Consider the following 23,915-nt stretch of genomic DNA (forward strand, 5'->3'; position numbering starts at 1 on the left):
AGAGAAAGCCAACAGGAAGCTGAGAAATGCCTAAGACGTGTCAGCTCCACACAAACACCTTCATCCAAGCCCTTCATGCTGCGGTAAATGGGAATTATTCAATGGGATTTCCCAAATTCCATCCCCAAGATTACCTGCATTAGCAGCCCGAGCTTAAGGCTAAGGCTTATAAGATGAAGACGCTGTGAACTCCAAGAAAATAAAACCAAGAGGAACAAAAAAGCATCAGCTCCAAATTGCAACAGCTTTTTGTTTTGGAGACTCAGAGACACAGGTTCCACAGAAAGAAATAAAAAACCTAAAAATATGAGAAGCAGCGTCCCAATACTGCTCACCTCAGCCACCTTTCGCTCCTGGATCTGCTACCCTTGAGCTGCAAACCTCTCAGAGCATCAGGAGCAGGACTGGTAGCACAAGCATCGGGTACCAGCTGTCGAGGATGCAGCTTTGCCATGTCCCACCTGTGGGTCAGACTGTGGGGTGGCCTTAGGACCAGCCCCGATGGCAACGGAGATGCTGCTTTAGGGTCAAGTTTTCAGAAGGGCGTGCGATGAAAGCACCGAATTAGGTCACAGTAGGAGCAAAACCAGGGCTGCGAGGAACATAGCAAAAAGATCAAAATAATAGGAGAAACTGTTTCAAGGCAAGCAGATTCCTCAGTGAATCGAACTGGGTTTCAGCAAAATGCATCTGCTCGTAGGGTACGCAAGACGAGGAGTGGAGAGCGGGGGGGGACTCGAGGACTCAGAACGAAACCCTTCAACTCATCATTTCGAAACACTGTTTGCACTCATCAGACTGTGATTCAAAAAGTAAAAATCAAGCCAGAAAGAAAAAAAAAAAGTAACCAAACTTCTCATTTCTGATCAAATGAGAGACATTTTCCTCCACTCACCAGTGTTTAGCTTCACATTGCAATGAGCACCCAGGGAGAGCCGGCTTGGTGGGACCAGCATCGCGCCCGTTTTCAATGGCACTGGCTGGGAACACCAGTAGCAAGGCTGGGACCCCAGGGCACCCTGTGCTGGTTCCAGCATCCCCGAGCAGGGTGTCCCCAGCACTGCCCGCGCTCCTGCGCCTCCCGCGCTCCCCGCCACCGCCGCTCGCTTCTTCCCCCACTATGGAAACACTCGTGGCTTCTTCGGTGCTGGGACACGGCACTAACCCCCCGGCACGGGCAGGAGAAACGTCTTGCCCTCATCAGAGCACATCCCAGCAGAGCGCGCTCGGAGGACGAGAGCCGGCTGCCCAGCTCACACCCTAAGCTTTTTTTTATGAATGAAAAGCTTTTCAATCATTTCCCTGCTGGGAAGGGCTGACCAGGAGAAGCGGGCTCTCCCGAGCCCCAGCGCGGACTCGCCAGATGGTTGTGAGCAGGAAGGAGCTCAGCCCCGCGCCAGCAGCACCGCAGTATTGTTTATCTGCTGGTTCCTGGTTTTAGTTTTGTCTCTGTTTTCTTTCTTTGTTCTAAAATTGTGTTGCAACGGTGATACCTGGTCTGAACAACATGGGGATTGCTTGAAGTCCGAATCAGCCCAACGCTTCATGCGCTTGAATTTTCTTATCTAATAAAAACCCAGAGACCCCAAGCCCAAAGCAAACACATCCTTTGTTTTTAAGCTGAATAGGAACAGAGATTACCAGCACTCGGGAGCCCCTGGTATGAAGGCACAGCCCTTGCATGTCCGACCTCCCAAATCTGGGGCTGTCAGCAGGGACACGTCTGCGGGGATGAAGCAGAGCCCCCACGGGCTCTCCATACTGGAAGACCAGTTCAAGCGACGATTGGGTTTGTCACCAGCATCTGTCTGGGAGTGGGGAGCCAATCAGCAAACTGTCACCCAAGTGCGTCCCCATGGCAAAGGGTAACTCCAGGGTGCCACTGGAGCTGACAGCTCTGCTGGTGGTGGGCACTCAAATCCTCTTGCGGTCCCACCTGCCAGGGTTTCCTCCAGTGTCAAGCACGAAGCAGATGTGAATGGGCTTCATCAGGAGGATGCTGCCAGCAAAGACCTCCCGGTCATGTCCCTCACAGGCTCCTCACCAGGGCCCTTCGCCTTTGACCAAGACAAACAGCGGTCAGAGGTGGCCTGTGGGCAAGGAATTTGATGCTCCTTGATTTTAGGTCCCAGAAGACCAGAAAAAGCCCTTTAGCCCCCCAGAGACAGCAGCACCCTTGTAGGACACGGGGACACTGATGCCACAGGCTCCCCCTACGTTCCCATCGCAGTGCTGACCCCCTTGAGCAGAACCAGCCACATCCCCCGCCCAGGGGCCAGAGGAGAGCTCGGAGCCCCTTTTGGGAAGGCTGGGTGTGCGGCTGAGGCCGATGGCACCCCACAATGGCCAATGGCACCCCACAACAAGCAATGGCACCCCCCATGGCCGATGGCAGCTCTCAGGTACTGAAAGCCCAAGCCACAAGCACAGATGGGAGCGAGTTCCACTCCAGCTGCAGCTCACAAACACAACTCCTGCTGCTCGCCGAGCAGGGGCTGGGCTACGACAAGGTGTATTTTTAGCAAACCAGGACTGAGCCCCCAAAAAACACAGCAGCCCAATGGTACTCCACTCCACTCCATGCCCTCCCTGCCTGGCTCTGAAGACTCTGACCTTAGTTTCAAGGCTGCGGGTCCCTCACTCCCACCCTGCACCCTCACAGTATGGGTGCCAGCCTCAAACTTCTCCATTCCCATCATTTTTTTCCTGCATTCCCAACTTCATGCCCAGCGGTTCCCACCGTCCTGCTGGCCACAGCCACCTCCTGGAGCAGCTTCAGATCGGGGCGATGCATGAGAGCCCTGTGAGGGGCGAGGGTTTGGGCAGAGCCCCTTCAATGGACACATCCCACTTTATGATCAGAATGAGGAAACAGCCCCAATGCTGGCAGAACTTTTAGAGTTAATAAAAAAAATACAGTTTCCGAGCTGTGCAGGAGAAACCAGACGTCACAGCCCTAAGGTTGAAACACTTGATTCCCAAAGCCCAGATTAGCACCAGCTTCCCCCAGGAGCCAAAATCTTTGGGTATTATTCACCCCCCCATTCCCTCAGCACCAGAACTGGACATTATTTAATGCCCTTATCCTCGAATCACCCCTCCGAGGAAGAAAAACACGCTACTATCCATGCAGCCATGGGGAACCGAGACTGATGGAGAAAGACAAAGTGACTTTGCCCAGGTCACCCAGGAAGACTGTGGCAGGACAAGCATCACACCTGAGTTTACCCGGTCACTTGGGGACTGCTCCTTATTTCTGAGAAGTGCCTAGATCGGTCTTTTTTGAAAAATTTCTTTAAAAGAAGAAAAAGAAACAGCAGAGATTCAGCAAAGGGAAGGCCCTCTGCTCTGCAGGCACGCAGCTTTGGGAGGCTTGGAGCAGATCTCATGGGCCGGCAGCAACATATTCCCTTTCTCTCTTACCTCCAGGGAGACCTCGAGTTGTTTCTTTGCTTTTAACTTCAAAAATGACTGTGGGGTGATTTTGACAGACAGAGTTCGAGCTGGTGTCTCACATCTGCCGGCTCCCGGCTCACCCCCGGGAGGGATCAAAAGGCACAGAACCGATCGGGTCACCTTCCTGGGACACCCGCCTCCCTCGGGGAACATGCTCCGCTCTCCAAATTAACTGGGGAGATGTAAAGCCCTGGCTAATTAGCCGGCCTGACCCCTCTGCCTTCAGCAGAAAGACCAATTAGCAGGCAATTTGCCTCCGCCAGCGGTGGGTCCTTGCTAGATAAACACTTGCTACTTTTCTGAGAGGGCAGCTCTCCAGTGGGTTAAGTGCAAATTGCTTTTGGTCACAGCTTTCTGATGTTGTGCAGCTATTTCTGCTCTCCTCCTCCAGCTCTTTGCCTACAAAACTCCTTCCAGTAACTACAGCAGCTCTTCGGCTCTAAACGCTGTGATCATTTTTACAAGCACGAGTGTTGCCAGCCCCAAATCACCATTGGGTTTTGCTCTTTGTACCAGCCAAGGCACAAGCCAGCCCAATTTGAAATGAGTTTGCAGGAAGGGTAACGAGATGAGACATCTAACAAGGAGATACAGCATCCGCGGGTGGTTTTGCGGGCAGTCACAGACAGAGGCCCCGGAGCCGCAGGGGCAGAGCGGCTCCAGGAGCCAGGGATGTGACAGCAAGGCCCTTTCCCCAGGCAGCCTGGCTGGGTCTGGCTGTTGAACCTGGCACCAACCCTGGCATTTAAAAACTGCCAAACACGCTCCTCCCTTCAGAGGTTTTAAATAGTTGTCTCCCATTGGACATAGCATAATAAAAGTTAATAGAGAGAGTCACTTTAGGAAGCCTGTGCTAAGAGCGTTGACCTCCTCTCCACGAGCACAGGCTTTGCAGCCCTTCACCCACTGCTCCCAGCCAGGGACGGGATGCAGTGACCAGGGAAGGAGGACCAGACCCCCTCCTGTCTCGCGACAGCAGCCGATGGGGCAGACCCTGCGCTGGAGCAGCCACGGGGCTGCACGGAGCCTCCAGCACTGCGGGCTGTGCCAGGACAGGATCGCCCTCCCGAGATCACAGAATCATCTTGGCTGGAAAAGACCCTCAAGATAGAGCCCAACCATAACCCACCCCTGGCACTGCCCCATGTCCTCAGAACCTCATGTCCGTCTGTCCAACCCTCCAGGGCTGGTGACTCCAGCACTGCCCTGGGCAGCCTGTTCAATGCCCCACAGCCCTTTGGGGAAGAAATTGTTCCCCAGATCCAACCTCAACCTCCCCTGGCGCAACTTGAGGCCGTTTCCTCTGCTCCTGGCGCTTGTTCCTGGGGAGCAGAGCCCGACCCCCCTGGCTCCAAGCTCCTTTCAGGCAGTTCAGAGATCAGGTCTCCCCTCAGCTCCTGTTCTCCAGAAAGTCCTATTTCACGTCATGCAGCACTCCCTTCCACACCTGCTGCTCCACATGTACCTGACTCCAATCTTCTCCTGTATATCACTTTACAAGGAAAGTCTCTGCAATCTCAAGGAACAGGAGACCAAGGCAGAACCACCCCCTGTAGACGTGCAAGACGTATCAATCAGGATTTTACCCTATCCAGTCATGGGCAAGTCATTAATTTTAAACGTTTACACCAAGAAATACAGTGTCCTATACACAAGGAGCTTAAATACTGCCCAGTTTAGCACTGCCGTTCTTTGGAGCGACCCTTGCCCTTGTCCCCAGCACAGGCTGAGCAACCCCCAGTCTGGTGCCTCCAAGATGCCCGTTTGTACACAGGATTACAGCCGCAGCAGCACATCAACGTCACGAGCACCCACAGGGTGCCCCAACACCCTGGCACTGGGTTCCCTGCTTGCAAGAGATGACAAAATGACTAGATGACAAGACCCCCAACACTCACCTCGCACACAGACCTCGAGCCAAGAAAAGGCCAGTGTTGTCTGGTGGTTACAGAGGGAACCGAAAGCCCGCAATAGAAACCAAGAGCTCTGGTGCCATGGCACGGCGAGTGACCTCTCTGTGCCTCAGTTTCCCCCTCCAAAAGCAGAGAGCGGCTCCTGCTGTAGCGTGCTCCGTCAGGCAGATAAGGCAGCATTTTCTTTCAACTTGTTATTTTTATTTCCTAATGTAGCCTTCACAATCCCATTTATAGCCCTCGCAGGTAGGGCTGGCAGAGCAGGACACATCAAGAAGTATATTTATAATACATTAAAACATCCTAATATTTCATAGAGGTTATTTCTTTCTAACCCACAAGAACCACTTGCCTTAACCGAGATATCCTGCCACAGGCTCCTCGAGAGCACAGTACCCAGATACCCGTCCTCAACGTTTTTGAGCAGTAAAACAATGACAGGCAATCGGAACCGCTCAGGCAGCAGTAAATTGCAGAAATAAAGCTATGCAAGAGAAAACCACATTTTTCTCAACAGCAGTACCTGCGGGGGATCACGGATTTGACCACTAGTACCAGAGCTTCCTTAGAGCGCTAGTTTTTCAAAACCCCAAATTCCTAAGAAACAAAATACAGAACTGCCTTGTCCAGACTATTGCAACAGCAGCAACCACTCAGGTCAGTAAATCTAATTAATGAGCCAGGAAAAGTGTCATTCGTTTGCTAACTACTTCGCCCAGGGTTGCCAAATAGACAGATAAAGGATTTAGCTGGGGCCTATTCCAGCCAAGGGAGCTGGGAACCTGGCAGAGAGCACAGGAGATTAGAGAGGGCTGAAAAGGAAAAGGGAGGGGGAAGTACCAAAAAATCCAAATAGATTAGCGCTTTCAAAATGCAAGCATGTAAATCAGCTTACGCTGTAGATAATGCTGCCCTTGTGAGCTCCTGGCCACGGGTCCGATCGCGGCACCGCAAGGCAGCGCACGAGAAGCCTCAGCTGAGCCGAGTTCTATTTGGGCTCAGCAATCTCATGCCACCAACTCCCTCACAAAAACCAGCAGTTTTGTTTTTACCAGCTCTGTAAATTCTCACAGGAAGCCAATTAGGGGAAACCTGGGAACAGAGGAAGATTCATAACTGCAATTAAGGCTTCAAAGTGCTTCTCCAAAGCGCGGCTGTTAAAATTAGAGCTGGGGAATTAAAAAACAAACAACAACTTTGAAACGTGGAGCTTTCAGATGGCCCCCGGGCTGGAGGAGCTTCTCAGCCCCAGAACAAGGCATCGCTGGCAGACAGGAGCCCAGCCCATGGGGACCGGAGCAGCACGGGCTCCCGGCTGTCACCTCCCGTCACCAGCGATGCTCCAGGGCTGGCAGGAGCACACAGCCTGCCCACGGTTACCTCCTGCCTTCTGCTTTGGGAAAGAAACTTCAGTCCTGTATCACAGTATGTTTGGGATTGGAAGGGACCTCAGAAGATCATCCAGTCCAATCCGCCTGCTGGAGCAGGAACGCCCAGGTGAGGTCACACAGGAACATGTCCAGATGGGTTTTGAATGTCTCCAGAGAAGGAGACTGCACAACCCCCTGGGCAGCCTGTTCCAGTGTCTGTCACCCTTACTGAGAAGAAGTTTCTTCTCAAATTTAAGTGGAACCTCTTGTCTTCCAGCTTGGTCCCATTACCCCTTGTCCTATCATTGTTTGCCACTGAGAAGAGCCTGGCTCCATCCTTGTGGCACTCACCCTTTATATATTTATAAACATTCATAAGGTCACCCCTCAGTCTCCTCTTCTCCAAACTAAAGAGCCCCAGCTCCCTCAGCCTTTCTTTATAAGGGAGGTGCTCCACTCCCTTCATCATCTTTGTTGCCCTGTATATGAAACTTTTCCCCGCTGAAAATTTCGGTGTCAAACAAAGCCTTTGCTTCATCTATTTGATGTTCTCCACTCCCAGGATCACTCCTAAACCACTGCAGTACCCCTGGCAAGGACAGAATGGCCTTGCAAACTAGGCTGCCTGCTGGGATATGGAAGATTTGGGTTTAAATCTACTGTCAAAGTGACAAAACATTTATCATTCAGTGCTACAGACCATGATCCTTCATCCCATCACAAATGAAGACATCCTCTTAGAAGTACAGCAGTTTCAGCAGTGATCTGGGTACTAAGAACTGCGTCTAAACATGCAAATAATTGTGTTTGCATCACGGCAGAGCTGCTCTGCCTGTCTGCAATCAAACCTGCACCACAGCAGCTCACTAACCCAACGCAAACACGGCTGCAGCTACACCGAGAGCTGGGAAATCCGGCCCCGCAGACACACCGACAGCAACACTCACGTGGACTTCACTGTCACGACGGGATGGGGGTGGTTCTTCAGGTTTTGCTTTGACTTTCAAAGGCAGAAGTCCCCCGTTCAAGGAAAAATATCACCGGGGAGACGCTCTCCATGCTCGAGTTTCCCCCACCCTCTCATGCAGAAAGCTGCAGCCATTTGTCTTGGCTTGAGATTCACAACTCAACCAAGCAAGTGACGGGAGCTGAACCACAGCTGCTCATATTAGCAACCCCGAGGCAGGCAAAACCTGAAAACACTCTACGATCTGCCCAAATGGAACGTGTTTTAGCCCATAGTCTGGTCTTGGCCATTTCAGCTTGGAGCAGAGCAGAACAGCCCTACCTGTAGAAGTTCAGTCCTCCAGCAGCAGCTGATCTAGATCAGGGCTTTTGCATGTTGGAAGATGTCAATGATACAAGAGTGGACAGACACTTCTAACCAGGGCTACAAACTTCTTACATCTGGGGGGTGTGTGTATATATATATATATATTCCATAATCGTCTATCTTCCATAATCATATCTAGTCCTTGTCTTGCTGAAAAGCTCCAGTAGAGGAAGCACAACGTGCAGGAATAACACATCTGCACTAGGACATCTTGCAGCCCAGCACTGTCAGTTATGGATTGTCCCACTTCACATCCTTCACGGGCAGAAATGGTGGTGGCAGCCTGTGCTACGGCCACAAAGACGTGGACTCGCTGTTCCCGTGTGCCCTTGGCAGGAAAAAAGGCGGAGAAGAACCGAGAGGAGAAAAAGTAACTCACCCAAGGTGTCGGCGCAAAGCCCTGGTAGATCTCGGAAAAGACGGCGAAGGTCCTGCACCAGCTGTAGCGCCGGACCCACAACCGCTGCGCTCTGCCTGTTCTCACTGCCAACACACACAGACACTTCCCTCGTGACGGCACCTCCTCTCTAGACAGCACTCCCAACAACAGCTCTTCTTCCAGCCCCTCCCAGCCTCACCCTCTCTCTAAACAGGCTGAGAAACCTCGTGCTCCAGCAGGCAGCAGAGCCGAGCTAAGAGATGCGATGGCTCTTTGGTGGGGACACAGGCTCTTCCTTCCACCAGACCCACCAAAGCTCCCGCAGCTGCAGCAACGCCCGTGCCCAGCGCAGGCTGGAGGAGGAAAGATCTGCCGAGGCTGTGCGGGGGACCCCGGAGCCCACACGGGCAAAGTGACCCTCAGTCATCTTCACCCATAGCGTGTCCTTAATGTCATCTGCTTTCCCCCATGCATCCACCTCTACTGTCCCCACATGGGCTCGCGCACCCCATCAGGTGCCTTGCACCACGGCTGAGTCCTTCTCAAATACATCGTGGGGGGTCTACTGCAGGATCTGCCATGTGACTTTGGAAAATCATCTGTGTATCTGGAAATGCATTGGCTCCAGGTGTTTTTGCATGAGCCACTTTCCCTATGCTGTTTTTGCCCCAGAGCTGAGCATGTAGGACTCAGTAATCAAATGGGGTCAAAGAAAATTCCAGCCAAAAACTCAGCAGCACCCGCTGCAAACAGTCAACAGCATCTGAATGAGCACAGCCGGGGCTTGGACGATGGCTCCGCCTCTCCAGTAGCACAAGACAAATCATCACAAAAAGCGGGAATAACCCTGTGGGATTAAGCAATGAGCGGGGCTGACATCGAAGACAACACACGGGTAAGCAGGGACACGTTCCCAAGGGCAGAAGAACTGGAGAAAGCAACTCTCTGGAGCGAAACCTGCAGAGCCCACAGCCCACTCATCCTCTGCCTCTCGTTACGCACCAAGGAGACTTCCCATCTGAAGAGGAAGCCACCGGCCTGAATCCATCCGCACAAAAACATACCCCTCCCCACCGGCCAAAGCCGAGGGCTCCGCCGCGGGCTCATGATGGTTTCCAAGAGCAACCTGCACTTCTGCATTTTCAACAGAGATCTTCTTACTTCGCCTTCCCGCACGCTGGTGCCAAAAAGAGAAGTGCTCTGGAGCCGGGGGGAAGTTGTGCCACCGCTTCCTATTCTGGAGGATGATTTCACTCTCCTGCAACATCCGAGAGCCACACGTGGCACCCGCCACGCTGCACAAACGAGCTGTGAGGTTATTAACATGCAAAGGACTCTGGTTTGGGCCAAGCAGTTCCAGGAAACTCAACAGTTGTGTTCGAGAAAATACAAAAATAAAGACCGCACACAAATGATCTGGTCAGAAATAACCGTGCTGTCCCTTGGCGCTCGTGAGGCTGCAAGATACCACAGCAGGACATGTGGCTCGGCGACGGAGAGGTTGGGGAAGGAGAGATGTGTGAAAGCAGCAGTCCAGGGCCAAGCAATGACTGTCTGTGCTCCACTAAATGAAAACACATACAGCAAGGCTGGGCTCAAGCAACCCTGGGGCCCTGTCTGCTTGTTTAAAGGGGGTCAGTTCTCTTGGCCACGTAGCAATGTCTAGTGATGGGGAGAGAAGATCCAGAGCAGCCAAGAGATCTGCTCCTCCCCACACAATGGGCTGGATGCTAAAGGAACAGCTATGTACCAACCACTGACAAACGTCTGAACGAAAGACTCTTTCCACTGTTCATCGCCAGGGTTTCCCCCCATTTGCCCAGCATGGGAATGGAGGGCAGGGCTTACACTCTACCCAAGCAGCTTGGGTCTGTCTTCCAGCGTGGACGGCAGATTCAAGCATCACTCCACAAGCTTTCTTTACAGCCATACAGCTTGGGTTTCCGCTGACATCAACACAAATGTCATCACCGTTTAGAGCGTGAAATCTCCTGCCTCTCTTCCCCAAGAGAGTTTGATAAGCCCTATTACCAGAAGCTTCTGCGGCACAGCTGAAGAGTGGATCAGGCCTTACCATATTCCCTGCTTAAAACTTATTGCCGTGGCCTTACCACCAGAGAGGCACCTCTAGATATTTTTAGAGGTAATATCTGCTAGCACAGGAATTACAGTGCATTAATTAGCAGAGAGACACATATTAACAGTCACAAGGTCAAAACGCAACATCCATAATTCGCACCTCGTCGGGAGTTACTGAGAAAACAGAACACAGAGGAGCCATCACAAGATCTGCCATCCCTAAGGGCGCAGAGGTTCGCACCTCCCCAGAACACGCCAGGGAAAATGTACTTTCTCAGATGGACCAAATCCTCGTGAACAGCAAAACTCAGCGGGGGCTCTACGGGCATGTTGAGTCCCTAGAAGGTAACGCATCGGTTTGCAAGGCCACTGTCCAGCAGTCTGATGGCTTCGAGAAAAATAAAGTAAAAGAGGTGGTCAATATTTGCTCTTCTGTGAGAAACTACACGGAAAATTTATCTGCATTTTGTTATCAGTGGCCATTCATGCTCCTCAGCAGACACACGCAGCCTTAGCCTTTCAGATGATGGGGGGACTCTGAATCTGACAGATGGAGCCTTTTTTAATGACTAGTTAAGACTCATGAAAGTTATAAGTTGATTGGTCATACAGATGGTCAGATTCACTTTCCTGAGCTATCTAGATCGTTCCTCAAGAAGCTCATAACCTGAGCCCACCCTAACCAGCCCCTTCTTGCAGAGCTTCCTCCGCTGGGTACAAGTTATTGGCGAGGAGGCACCGGGGTAAGTCAGGACTTCCCGCACTGCTGGCACAGGCATCAACAGCACCAACCAGCTGCAACCTCAGAGCAGTGGACCAAGGGAAGGGATCATTCAGGTCTCACCACTGCTGAGCAGGACAACCCTGCCAGACGAGTGGATTAAGCAGGATAACTCGGTTCCCCTCCAAAAAATGCCCCAGGCGCAGCTGCTCAGGGAGGGAACCGCTGGGGGATGCAAGTCAACACTCACCATCATCTAAAGAAGAAAACCGTGCCATTATTTGCCTACAAAATGCTTGATCACTACAAGGATTCAGATGAAATTAAGTCACCCAGAGCTGGTTGACGGCTCAGTGAGGTGCACTGGGCTCAGGTCCAGAAGGGGGTTTATACATATGCAGGATGACTTTCTGCCAGAGTGGTTGACCCTTTCTTCTCCAAACACCCTGGACCACCAGCAGCTCTGCTGGCATCCCCACCAAGGCTCTTACCGGCACACCAAAGCGCACAGCAAAATGAAGAAAGCCTCTAACGTCGTGAAAACATTTGTGAACCCACTGCACAGCCAACAAAACATATCAAGGCAAAACAAACCAGCCAAAGCTCTTGGTCTCTTGCTTCTTACAACTTCAGGATTATCATCCTGAGCCAAAAAAGAAACCGCAATAGAATCCAAGGCAAGATAACTGAGCAAAAAAAGCATCCGGCGACTGTGGAGAAGCCACATCAACTGCTTGCTCTGCCACAAAGCTCCATAGTGACATTGGGTCTATCACAGGGGTAGGATCTGTTGCCTCTAACTTTACCTATGCAAAAACGAGGTGAACCTCTAAGCAAATCGACATCTACAGACAGAAGGAGCACCTGGTATGGAGGTCAGCTCACCCTATCCAACCTGAACCGCTCCTCAGGGGTAGCCCATGGACTAAGTTAAATCAGAGGCCTAGATTTTTAGGCAGGTGTCCTTACCAAGAAAACTCACACCCTTATTCTCCTAAGCAGCTTCCCACATGCAAATTGGGAATAATCACACTTCCTTTCTTAGGCAGCAGTTGCACAAACAAATGTTTCAAAGCCCGTAAGAACCTCTGATAGTGCAATAATGGGAACACGGAAATTGCGATAGACTCAGTTTAGCTTTCACTTCTTTACCCCAAAATTTGATTCATAACAAAAAAAAAAAAAAGCAGAAGCCAACATTTTTGCAAGTGACTTTGTCTGTTCAAGGTCCCCAGGACTCCTCACTAGACTTCCACTTCTGGGCAACCAGGTGTAAGCTCTGAGGAACAGTGCCAGAGGCTGGCATGAGCAGCTCTCAATAAACCACTGGTCCAAGAAAGCTTTACAAGTGCACCACTATAAAGTCTCTGCTCTAAAACCAGAGAGTTCTTTCCACCTTCGAAGATGAAGTGTGTGCTTTAAAACTGCCCAAGGTCAATTTTACCAGGTTATTTCACAGATTAACTACATTAGAGTACTGATAATCTAGAATAAACGCACCGTTACTTAGTTGGAGCACATGAGGGCTAGCAAAAGACAGTCACAGACACCAGTGGCGTGTGGGCCAAGGCAGCAGAGGTCTCTTTTCCATGCCAAAGCTGCATTAGCTCTTTAGCCAGTAGCAAAATTCCCACCAGCCGTGGACCCTCACCTGAGGTTACTGAAGAAATCAGCTGAACTGCGCCTATAACCAAGCGCCTCCCCATCACTCCCGGAGGGAAGATGTGATCTCTTGCCCAACCTGCTAAGGCTGGGTAAGCAGGATCTGAAGTGATGGCAGAGGAGCCAGGAAGGCCCCAGCACCCAAGCGCCCATGGGAAGATCATATCATCACCGAACGCTGCTGCTGGGGCTGTCGCTGCCTCTCCTCTCTTGAGTCACAGGTTTCTTTCAGTCATTTTTTAACAAGTTAGACAAGCAGGTGGGGCTGCCCCTAAAATGTACAAAATACAACCACAACAAAATTTTAGTGATTTAAGATTGAAACCGCCTTTATGTTGTTGGAGGCCTGTATCTAGTGGAGTCCCACAAGGGTCGGTACTGGGACCAGTACTATTCAATATACTCATCGATGACTTGGATGAGGGAATAGAGTGACTGTCAGCAAGTTTGCTGGTGACACCAAGCTGGGAGGAGTGGTGACACTGGAAGCTGTGCTGCCATCAGAGACCTGGACAGGCTGGAGAGCTGGGCAGGGAGAAATTTAATGAAATATAACAAGGGCAACTGTAGAGTCTTGAATCTGGGCAGGAACAACCCCAGGTTCAGTGTAAGTTGGGGAACGACCTATTAGAGAACAGCGTAGGGGAAAGGGACCTGGGGGTCCTGGGGACAGCAGGGTGACCATGAGCCAGCACTGGGCCCTTGTGGCCAGGAAGCCAATGGGACCTGGGGTGGATTAGAAGGGGGTGGTCAGTAGGTCAGAGAGACATCACAGATACATACAAGCTGATACATCACAGACTCATACAAGCTGAAGGTACTTGTAAATTATTCTGGGACTTTCTGTAAGTGAACATCTCCCCTGCTGCAAGGTTAGCGATGTGAACAGGCGGCTACGTTGAGACCATGACCAGCTTTATACCCGAGCAGCAACACTTAGGGGAAACTGAAACCACAACAGTGCGATAGTGTCCAGTGCAGAATTATCTGCAAACCTCCCTACCATCCATTCTGCGAACTGAGACTTCCTCTTGACTTATTTTTAAAATGTTCTTTTTTACAATTACCATTTTTCAGGACAAGATCTAGTGTATTCTTGACAAACAGATAACAGGGGAATTCCACTCATTACCCCTTTAAAGCTGTGATGTATTTTGATGCCGAGAAATACAAACCTCTAAATTAGTCCCACCGAGCCATCACTGAGAACAGTTCCGATGGTACCTTCTCTCTTTCTCCAAAAAGACACTTATCTGTACGCAGCCCCAGTGACTCACTGCAGGCCCTTTTAATTGGAGATGCTCTTACCATTGGCAAGATGCTGCCTTCATCTCCAGCTAAAAACATGGGCTGAGCCCTTCATCTCCATATTCCATTATTTTTAGCTGCTGTAATGCAATACTCTTGAACTGTTCTAGTACTGAGCTTCGGGAAGTGAAAGGCACAGGGAGGAATGTTGTTAGATTAAGGTCCATTACTTTTTGCAACGGTTTCTGCAGGAAACTGCAAAAGACTCATTCCTGGAGATGCTGAAGGACAAGCTTCAAACTGGAGCCCTGCTCTCCTGGGGGTGGGAAATGGGATAAGCTCCATTACAGAAACGCTGCTGTAAAGAGGAGACCTATCTGTGCCCATGTCCTTGAAGACAGAACAAGCAAAACCAGACTCAAACTGAATGGCAGAGGGACAGTGGTCCCTGCCGTAAGGCCAGGGAGACCTTCAGCAGCCCTGCCAGTCCTGATGGCCCTTCCAATCTGCCCTCCTTGTCCCCATTGCCTTGACAATCCTCCTGCCTCCAGGCAGAGGAGCAGCTACAGAGCTCTGTGGGAATTTCCTGGACTTCACTATTGCAAAGTACATCTTGATGCTGAACAATAACTTCCTGAAAAAAAAAAATCCAGCCCTACTCCGTGCTTCTTTTTCTCTCCCCTCCATCAATGCTTTGCTCACCTTAGAACCACAGAATCATTTTGGTTGGAAGAGACCTTTAAGATCATTGAGTCCAACCATCAGCCCAACACCAGCACTAACCCACGTCCCTGAGAACCTCATCTCCATGCCTGTTCAACCCCTCCAGGGTCCGACACCCCAGACTAAGGCTGGCAGGTTTCTGCAGCCCGTGCTTTGCTTTCTGGCCAGGAGCACGAAGCCAAGCCCGTCTCCTCTCCTCTGGCTTTCATCAGCAATAGCACCTCTGCCGCCAGCATCACCTCCCTGGCACCCAAACCCTGCTCTCGCCCAGCCTGCGATGGGTGCAGAGAGACAGCCCAGGACACCAGCAACCCCAGCCCATCCACGACCAGGCCATGGCTTTGACAAAACTCAGCCAGGGTAAGAAAATCCTCTACCTCCTCAAAAAACAGCAGAAATGACACACGGCTGATCTGAGTAAAAAAAGACCAGTTATACATACTTGCTTTTCAGAGAGAAATTGTACTTGTTCCTGGCACCAACTACGAAAACCCCTCACCACATGATGCAAGAGTTAATTTTAGCTTGTATCAGTCTTTATCACAGCAGTGAAGGTTAAAGTTTCGTCCAGTATCAGAGTCCATTACAAGCCCAGTGCCAAGTGAAGCCCCAAGAAGATTTAGGCTGGAGACAGCGGTGGTGGTTGGCAAAGCCGTGCTGGGTGCCGGATGCCGTCAGCCCTGTGTCACGGAAACTCCAGGGAAGGTGGAAGTTCAGCAGAGAAGTGGCTGTGTGTCACAGGAGACAACCGGGGGGAAAAACCACCAAAACAAAAGCAGCAAATGCATAATTTAGAGAAAAAAAAGGTGCTTCCCAAAATAAAGGCAGCAGCCCAAGCTGTCCCTGCTAAGAAGGAAGTGAATGACACAACAGTGTCAAATGGTTCCTCCCAACACTCCCCGGGGTGGCTGCTCATCCTGGTGGGACAGACCGAAAGGAGACATCCCCGTGGGAAGGGTCTTACGGCCACTCACGTGGGGCAAAGGGGACAAGACTCCAGGTGTTGCCATGCTCAGCAGGAGACACCCTCCCAAAAGCATGTGGGACAGCAGGGGATGAGGTCCATGCTGAGCTCCTTCCCAAGCTGAAGGCTTCACTGTGGCTAAAGACACTGGGTTCCTTACCAAGCTGAGGATGCTACAACAAAGCCCTCAGCTTGGGAGGGAGCCCAGCACCAACCACCTCTGGGTACAGACCTCAACCCCAGCTCTCCCACACACTTCCTATGATGGTTGCTGTGTGCATTGGGCTTCTTTGGACATGGCCCTCGAGGAAAATCCATTTTTACTGTGCAAGAATACACGTGGGTGGCACTATCATATATAGGATAGCATCAAACACAAAGGGAAACAGTGATATCGTGAAAAATTCTCATCATCCACTGACTCAGCTTTCTAGTGCCTCTCCAAAGTCTTCCTAAGACTTCCTGACCCCCCCCAAATATATGTCATGTTGCTCCCTACTCCACAGGGTGGGGTTCTGGATTGGTTTTTATGGTGGTGGTTTTTTGTTTGTTGTGGTTTTTTGTTTTTGTGTCTGTCACCCCCCCGCCCCCCTTTTTTTTTTCCTATTGCCAAATCATCTTTTAGCCTCAACAGGGCCAGGGACCATCCCCATCCTGCAACCCAGCGGAGTGGCACAGCACACACAAACAAGGGGCCCTCCAGAGGGGACCCCGACCCGCTGCCCCCCAGCTCCCTTGCACTGAAGGACAGCGAGAGCTGATGCTAATTCCTTCAGCCTCTTCAGAAAAACAAGTTTACGCGCGAGATTTCAATTGGCTCTGTCTCTCTGCTTAACTACTCCAGCTGTGAAACGAAGTGAGTGAGAGACAAAGCGCTACAAACAAGCGGCGTGACCATTTCAGAGGGCTTTTTGTGAGCTTTAATGCCAAACCCACTAAATAGATTAACTTACAGCATAAACAAGCAAGTAAATCTTTCCCCCAAGGCCTTGTGTATCCAAAGGAAGCTTTAGAAGTTGCTTCCTGCCATTGTGGAGGCCCTGCTGGGAACCCAGGAGCCTTTTCAGTCCCTGGCTTGGTTGCCCAAAACCTTCAATTCCCTCCCAGCACCGCTGGCTGCAGCACCACAACAGATACATGATGGCAAGGACAGGTTTTGCTGTTCCCCACCACTCTCAGGCCAAGGAACTGGGATTCATGTGCTTCCAGAGCTCACAGAAGGGTGTGGGCCCGTCTTTGACCAGACTTCTCGTTACAGCCGCAGAACCACCATCATAATCAATAAGAAGAAAGGAAGTCTCCGAACAAAGAGACAGACCAAGAAGGGGTGGGCATCTATCCAACAACAGGATGACCAGCGGTGGCCAACCCCACCATGTTGTTCAGCTCCCAAACATCTTCAAAAAGCCCACAGCGCTGAAATATCACAGCAGCATCCGCACTTGCCATTGGGCACAAAACCTTTCCAAGCCTCTGGGAAGAAGCAGGCTCAAGCTGTGCTGGAGGCCACCACTGCAACCCAGATGTGCCAAACCCTGCAGATGTGGAGACAGGCAGGCTGCACAAAGGGAAGATGCTGGGGCTGGAGAGCTCAGGGCCAACCCAACACAACAAGCAAGGTCCAAGCTCCATGGCTGAGGGCAAGACCCTGAGCTGGACCATCCTTGGCCCAAAAAGCCATGGAGAAGACAAGCTGAAAGGTATCCTCTTCACATGAAGACCCTACCCACAACTATCCATCCTTTCTTCTTGGCACAGTGATTACAGTTTGGCAGCTGCAAGGGACACTGAGAGCACCCCATCCCTAAAGTATCTCCAGCCAGGTTGGCACAGCCCCATGGCTGGTCTCCCACATGTGCAGCAAGTCCCCAGATCCCTCCAGTCACACATCACAGGAGCAAGGGGTGTAATAGTTCAAGCAGCAATGTAGCCTGAACCCCGTCCAGCCCCCGGTCCCTCCCACGATGGGCAGGAGCATCACGGCAGACGGGGCTGGTCCTTTGGCTCAGATCTTCACTAAGAGCCAAGGAGGCGTGACAGTGACTGCAGGTGCCCAGCTTCTGCAGAGTCGAAGGCTACTCCCAGCATCCTAAAGCATCCTGCCCGTGGTAGTGTTCTGGTTGGACACCACAGGGAGCAGGTGGGGCACCTTAAATACCTGCCAGCCTGTCATCACTTCTAAACCCAATGCCACAATCCAGCAGCTCAGGGCACACCATGAAGGAGGTCCCCAGGCTCTAGATGTGCCCTGTACTGGCAAAAGTGGGTTTAGACCCACGTAGCCATTCCTTCACACCACCCAAGTTCCCTAAAGGCTCAGACACCCACTGGCTTCCAGACCAGATCAACCTGGGAACAATTTGCGGTTAATGACCAGTCCTTTGGGCACCTTAGGCTTCTGGGCTTTGATTGCAATCCAGTTAACTGATCTGCGGAGGCAAACCTCAAGCAGGAACCCCCTCAGACAAGCAGGATTCACGCACACGGATGAGGAGCAGCAGGGATGTAGCCAAGCCAGGGTCTGCAAGGCTGGACTTTGCTGGGTCAGACTGCAAAGCCTCCACACCCAGGAGCTGCTGTAACTCCGTCACGCAGCCGCAGGAGGTGGGAGGTTGCACATGGCGTGTGTACCGATTTGCAAGGTTTAATAACACAAAGACACCGAGAATGAAGAAACATTTGTGAAGTTTCACATGTACAGAGTGCCAGAAACAATGAGAAAAGGGAAATGCCACCTGAAAGGATGAGAGCTTGTTTGCAGAGAAGCCTCTGAGCCCTGGGTTTAAATAGACATAGAGCGATGGGGGAAGCAGCTGAAAGGGGAAGCATTTCATCCTAATTTAAGACAACAAAGAATGGGCCTTTGTGGAAGGGATGAAAAACACTTTGGCAAGCTCAAGACAACACCATCTTTCCTAAAGCGTGCAAACACAAGCCGTACATCCATCCATGCAACGCTGCATCGCAACAGACTTTAACACAATATTGAAAATACCTTGATGTTACAGCTCAAACCCCTCCAACACAGGATACAAAAAAGCTGATGAATTCCCTGCCGCAGCAGCCGCTAAGGACAGTCACGAGGCGGGTTTGAAGCCGAGCCTTTCCTGCAGCGCTGGGCAGCCGTGAGCGCTGTGACCGAGGGATGGTGCTCCAGTGTGCCCTTCCATTCCTGGGCATTGCTTCTGCTTAAACCCACCCCAAAATAAGGACCAGCAGCATTTTAGGAGCTCTCATCCCAAGCACTGTGGGAAATTTGGGCAATGAAACAAAGCATTTGAGGGAAAGCCAAGCCCCATTGCTGTCTCTGCAGCACTGAGAGTCACTAATAATTGTCCCAGCACTACAGGACCATGTCACCCAACCAGGTAGCGTTTTCCCATTCCCCTTTCAACTCAGCAAGAGGCTCACGCTCACATCTGTCGGCTAAAAACATCTGCAGCCCTTTTCACTGCCCGGCACAGCTGGGGAGGGAGCGCTGGAGCCCACAGCTCCCCGGGCACACACCGGAGGGGTCAGCAGCCCCGTTCCGGGAATGCAGCGGCGCAGGTGGGAGCTGAACCTCACAGCTGCCCCGGCACGAACCGGCCTCGGGGCTCTTCTTACCAGCGGGAGACTGGAACCTGGGTGAACTCTCACACGTGGCAGGTTAAACACAGCAAGGAGAGGACATCCGAGATGAAAACACCAAGCCTCGAACACGGAGCCCCGCCATGCTGCTTCCAAACAAACCGCGCTTCCCGTAGCATCCCGCTGCCTTCTCACTCGACGGAGCCGCCTCTCTTCCAGCCACACACCTGCAAACTCAGCCGAGCATCTCCCGCGGTGCTGGGGAGGATCATCTGACCGCAAGCTGAAGTTGCCTTTATTTTTTAATTCTTTTCTGTTTTCTTTTTTATTTTTCTTTCCAGCAGCAGAGCTTGAAATCAGAGCTTAACAAGTCTGAAGGAGCTCACGCCTGGCCACTCATGTATTCCAGATGCACATGCTATAATCGCAGCTTGCCAAACAGGATATGAGGCGTAAGAAAATAAAGCATCTTATCTTCAAGCTTTTCCAAGAGGGTATTAGAAACAATGGGGAGGAAATACAAAATTAACACTAGAGAAGAGCAATTGGCAATGCCCCTCACAAGTCTGTTCTTCATTACAAGGCTGCCTATTCAGTAGCTTTCATTAGGAAAATCGCATCACAGAGCCATTCCCAACAGTGTCCCTATTTCCTAATTAAGCTCCGCCAAAGAGCCACGTCTCTTACTTACCGCACAGAATACAATCACAACAATTACCATTTCATCGTGCTCTGGCTGCTGAAAACCCTGCAATTAAAGCATCCAAGGAGTCACACAGGCGCGTCATCAGGGAGACAAGTTCTCACGTCGTGCTAATTGGCGACCAAAGACAGATCAGAAGAAACAGGAACACGGGCTTTTTGGCCTCTGTGCTGGGAAAGGCGCTCGGGAGCTGCAGCCGCTCCCCAGGCTCCCACCCGGTGCAGAGGGCTCGGTGCCAGCGCTGGTGACAAGCCCTGGACACCCCTCCAGCCTGCAGTGCAGGACACTGTCACCGAATCCTCCCGCATGTCATGCCCAGAGGTCACCTGTAGACCCCCAATGATGGATTTGGATGGGTGGGACCCTCGCAAAGAAAAGGCTGGCAGTGGACTAGTGACAAAAATGTCCCCACACCACCTACAGCCATGACAGATAAGGCAAGGACAGGGAGTCCTGTGGTACCGAACTTCTTGGGGAAACAGAAAGGAAATCTCGTAGAGAGGAGGGAAGGAGCGTGAACTGCAGCTCTGGAGCCTGGATTGCATCCCTGTTTTCCTCCATTATAGCCAGAGGTGACATTTCCAGCCCAAAACAACACCCTGGCTGAGCACGGCTGCAAAGCGCAGGGCTGCAGCAAGGGAGACCTGCCGGGCTGCAGCGCCATGCCCGCAGGGTGGGCACAGTTTCCATAGGAACCTCATCCCCCCTCCCCATTCTCTCACCTACTGCTCAGCACAAGTGCAAAGAGCTTATGGGAGCGGAGTTTGGATACAGCAGAAGCCTCCGATCACTCAAAACCAGCCTCAGGGCACCCACCTCAGTGGCTCTCCCCAAACAAACCCATGCGCAATTTTCCCCTGGCAAAAACATAATGCAAAAGTGGGCAGCCCCATCGTGCCAGGAACAGCTCAGCAGTCACCCAAAAAAGAGAAGTTGAAACTACCCCAGGTGAGCTGCAGCATGGCAAGGCCGCCGCGGTCCCCATGCCACCGAGCGGGTGTCACAGCCCGGTCCCCGCTGCAGCCGGAGCGCTGTACCGACAGCATCACCACGTTGGGCATCCCTGCGCCCCGAGGCTGCTGCAGCACGGGGAGCACGCACTGCCCGAGAGGCAAACGGTACCTCTGCCAATGCTTTCAGCTGGGTTTAGCTCTTCTTTCTCAATGCAAAATTCACGTCTTCATTTTCACGTTCAGCACAAGGCACCAAGTGACAAGTTTTGGGTTGCTTTTCTCCAAACTGGGGTGTCCTGATCTCCAGGGGGAAGGAGGGACTGGCCAGCTGCACCATCCTACAGCACCAGAGCTGCAGGGCTGCCGGTGAGGAGCCCCAGCCCGGCTCCCCAAATCAATGCACGCCAGCATTACAGCTTCTCCCTCTGTACGAGCACCTTCAACACTTTTCACCCCCCCCTTGCTCTTGCTGGGGGCTGTGGAGCTGCAGGGAGCAGGGGAGCAATGGCCACACGATACCAGGGAAGGCAGACCAGTGGGCTCCCCGTTTCAGTCCGGCAGGACAACATCGTGAGGATGGAGTTGGACTTGGACCAGACGCACCCCTGGCTCACAGTGCAGCACCCCGGGCTCCGTGCTGCCCAGAAACCCGCAGCGCATGGCCCAGCCCGGCTCCACGGGACACGCCAGCCGTCCCTGCACCCTCCAGCCTGGCGCAGCCACTGCGACCCAGGGAGGCAACCACTGCAACCACCACCGCCAGGCTCTCGCTCTTTATCTTCTCATCTTTCTAGGTTTAAACTCTAATCTGAGCAACACCCAGAGCTTCAAAACAATTTGCAATCATGTTTCGGAAACAATTTGCAACTGCATGCAAGTTTTTGTTCTGAACAAGAAAAGAAAAAACCAGACCCGTGCAGCAGACACAAAAATTAAAGCATTGATGACCTGCATATCCCTGGAGTTTGCAGGCTCTGCATCAAACCAAGATTTAGAAAACTTGTCTAAATGGGAAACCTAAATGAATTGCAGCTGTTCAGCAGCAGGGCGAGCAGCAGCCTGCAGCTGCCTGAGCACAGCTTGGCTGCATTGAGAGCAGCAGCACTGAAAACAAACCATTAGCAAGGTTAACGGCTGGGGTAACAGCAGTGAGATGTTAATAAACACGAAAACAAAGGTCTGAAATCTCTTTTCTCCCGCTTTGGTTGGTGATTTGAATCAGCCCAGCCTTTTCCTCCCTGAGGGCTTACACCGTCCAAAACAGCTAAACATCCTTTTGGGGAGGTTGTTGCAAAAGTGAGTGCAGCGGGAGGCCCAGCTGGGTCTGGGCACCCTGCAGTCGCCACTGGCCGCTAAACAGGAGCTGCTGGTGGCACCATAAGGCCACAGAAGCACCTGATGGAAGATGCTTCCTTGCAGGCACAACGACCAGCCCAGGCTGGTGCACGGAGCAGCACAGGAACACCTCTGGACTGGTGCATGTCCACACTCCGATGCCGGAGGGATGACACGCTGCAGGGCTTGTCACATCCCAAACCACATCCCATTGTCAAAGCAGAGACCCCCGGGGTTACACCTCCGCCCTCTTGGGCTGGGGGGACCCAGCTGAGGGTGACAGGCGCAATAGGTGACTTGTCCTCGGGTCCCTCCAGCCTGGCGGGGGGAGCTCCTGCTGCAGAGACACGGAGTGACTCACTGCCACCCCCGCCAGCGGCCCTGCCAAAACTCCAGGCGGGTGCTGGAGAGCCCCCGGGATTTCCCAGGGACCCAGGCACAGCGGGGTGTCCCCTGGGGGCCCACACCTGGGTCACAAGCCACAGCTCTGTGGGGTGGTGTGGAGGCAAACAAGTCTGCAGTCCAGAAATGAGTCACAGCAGTGGGGCCCGTCCCCATCTGTGGGGTGACACCGGCTCCTTCTGGCCAGGGGTGCAGGGGGCCGGGGAACCCGCTGAGCTGCAAGGGGACCCTGAGGGAGACATGGTGCAGGGTGCCCCTTCCAACCTTGCAAGGGAAAGCCAGCACCCCGGGGCTGCTGACACCCCCGTAGGTGAGTTTAGCCCCCAGCTACATGGGAGCCCCCACGACACCAGGTTCATTTTGCCCCTGTTCCTTGGACACCCCGTTAATAAGCAGCCCTCCCAAAATTCCACAGCCCCCCCCCGGGCACACGGGTGCAGAGCGCTCTCCCCCCGCACCGCCGGCTGCACAGGCTCCTCGCTTACACGGACACGCCGCTTATAAACGAACCCCCTGCTCACCCGCCCCCTCCACAGCCACAGGTATACAGACCCCCCTCCCCCCGCCTCATTTACACAGCTCCCCCTGAGAATACAGAACTTCCCGGTTACACCGGGTGTCACCGGGACCCCCCGCCCCGGTGACACGGCCACCCCCCGGTTCTCCCCACCTGCAGGGCCGCTGCCGCCGGGGCTCCCTGCCCATCCTCGGCGTGCCCCGCAGGGCTCCGCGCCGGGCTCTGCTCCGCTCCCTGCGGCGGGCGGCACCGGGCGGGCGGGGCTGCCGGCGGGACCCGCCCCACACGTGTGCGCAGACCGGCCCCGGGCACCGCCCGGCCCGCCCCCGGCCCGCCCTCATCCGTGCCCCAACACCCAGCCCGCGGCACCTGCCCGCCTCCCAGCCCCGCTGCCCCCCCTCCCTGCGCCCTTCCACCCCTCCACCCCTCCACCCCTCCACCCCTCCACCCATCCATCCACCCATCCATCCATCCATCCATCCATCCATCCATCCATCCATCCATCCATCCATCCATCCATCCCTCCCGCCCACCACCCTGCTGTTCATCCAGCTAGCTATCCCTTCAGACACCTGTCCTTCCATCCA

At 52.8% G+C, this 23,915-nt stretch overlaps 1 protein-coding gene across 2 annotated transcripts in view; it reads right to left on the bottom strand.

The window, feature by feature from the left end:
* The window catches only part of PIK3R5 (phosphoinositide-3-kinase regulatory subunit 5), a 61,517-nt gene extending 37,937 nt beyond the window's left edge, over nt 1–23,580 (bottom strand). For both annotated transcript variants that reach the window (XM_082066938.1, XM_082066936.1), the window contains exon 1: nt 23,482–23,580. The gene's annotated coding sequence lies outside the window, so the exon portion shown is untranslated. The remainder of the gene's footprint in view (nt 1–23,481) is intronic.
* Nucleotides 23,581–23,915: the final 335 nt, after the last annotated feature.

The sequence above is a fragment of the Streptopelia decaocto genome (assembly GCF_964273445.1).
Source record: "Streptopelia decaocto genome assembly, chromosome: 16".
Lineage (NCBI taxonomy): Eukaryota > Metazoa > Chordata > Aves > Columbiformes > Columbidae > Streptopelia > Streptopelia decaocto.